We start from the raw sequence: 1,958 nt of genomic DNA on the forward strand, positions 1-1,958 counted from the left end.
GAAATGCGGCTTTGCTATCATCAGGGTGGCAAGAAATAAATCAGTCTGACATTGGCTTCAACCATGCAGACCCTCAATGTGTCATTCTTCTCTTTAACAAAGCTTTGCCGATACTTGCTTTGTGCTTGGCACCGAGCACAGAGCGAGAAATTAGATGCTTCCTGCCCTGGAGAAGCGGCTTGTCTGGGGAAGCAGGCCGTGTGATCCAAGACACTTCCTGGAACAAGTAAGTCACCACGTGGCTAAGTCCCAGATAGCAGGTTTCTGAAGGAGGAAGGAGTCTGGTGCATTCCAGGAACTGAGAGGACAAGTGGGGAGTACCTGGAGATCAGGGCCAAGATCCCAAGGTGAACTTGAAGAGACCCTGCAAGGTGGAGGGAGGGGGAGGGGCACAGCCTTGTAACTATAATAACAGCTAACATTTGTGTGGCACTCGTTATGTGCCAGGCACTCTTCTAGACGTTTTACATGTGTTAACTCCTTTAATTGTCCCAATAACCTGTAAGGGTAATAATTGTGATTATTGTCCTGTGAGTCAAGGGAAGCCATTGAACGGTGTCAAGCAGGGAAAAGAGATCAGATCTGTATATGAGAAACTTCCCTCTGGCTCTGGTATGGAGCACTGAAGGGGGTCAGAGTAGATGCCAAGAGACCCATCAGGAGGCCCACACTAGTGGTCCAGGGTGGTGCTGGGGGGCAGGTGGAGAGAAGGGAGCACATCTGAGAGCTGTTAAGGGGGAGAGTTGACAGAACTGGTTAGCAGTTACTCATTAGCAGTACTCAGCCCAGGTCTCTGACAAACCTCCCCTCCTCTAGACAAGTTAAGGCCCCTCCCTGAGGCTGGCCCAGGCCTTGCTTCCTTCTAACAGTCCTGATCGTACCCAACACCAGACTCCAGGTCAGTTTTCCAACAAGCAAATCACAAAAAGTCAGCTGCCCAAATGAATAATTCCCCAAACCATCACTTTGCCAAATGGCTTATAAGCCAGAAACTAATTCATCAAAAGCCAAATCATTCAAAGTTAATTCCCTAAGTTTGCTTGTTTCTTTTGAAAACTCTTATGCAATTTATAGCAGTTGGTATTAGGTGGGATAGACATTTTTTTGTATTAATATTAAGTAGGCAAAAAAGAAAACTTATAAAATATGCATAAAGTATTAAAAAATGATACAACAAAACTCCTGCACCCAAAACCAGTTTTTAAAAATGAACACTACCAAAAATAATTTTTATATTAAAAAAAGAACATTACCATTACCTTGGAAACCCCGAGTGCCCCTCCCTCATCCCATCGCCTTCCTTCTCATCCCAGAGATAATCACTCTCCCAAATGTTCTGCCTTTCTCTCTTGCCTTTCTTTACAACAACATAATTGTATCTTTAAAGAGTATCGGTTTTTTTGTTTTTGTTTTTGTTTTGCAGTACGCGGGCCTCTCACTGTTGTGGCCTCTCCCGTTGTGGAGCACAGGATCTGGACACGCAGGCTCAGCGGCCATGGCTCACGGGCTTAGCCGCTCCGTGGCATGTGAGATCTTCCCGGACCAGGACACGAACCCGTGTCCCCTGCATTGGCAGGCGGACTCTCAACCACTGCACCACCAGGGAAGCCCAGAGTATCGTTTTTTCAGTTTTGCATGTTTTTAAACTTTATATAAAAGGAATTAGAGCACACCTGTTTTTCTGTGACATTTTTTTCATTCAACATTATGTTCCTGAGATTCATACTTGTTAATGCATAGAGTCCTGATTCATTCATTTTCTTGGTTGTATAGTATTCTGTTCTATGAATACATTATAATTTATGTATCCATTGAGTTGAGGAAAACTTAAGATGGTTCCAGTGTTTTTCCATTACGCATAGTGCTAGTAGGAACATTCTTGGATATGTCTCCTAGGGCACATATGCTATGGAATTGATCTAGTTCATTCTTTTTTTTTTTTTTTTTTTTTTTTTTTT

Source organism: Lipotes vexillifer, unplaced genomic scaffold (genome assembly GCF_000442215.2).
Source record: "Lipotes vexillifer unplaced genomic scaffold, Lipotes_vexillifer_v1.1 scaffold223, whole genome shotgun sequence".
Taxonomy (NCBI): domain Eukaryota; kingdom Metazoa; phylum Chordata; class Mammalia; order Artiodactyla; family Lipotidae; genus Lipotes; species Lipotes vexillifer.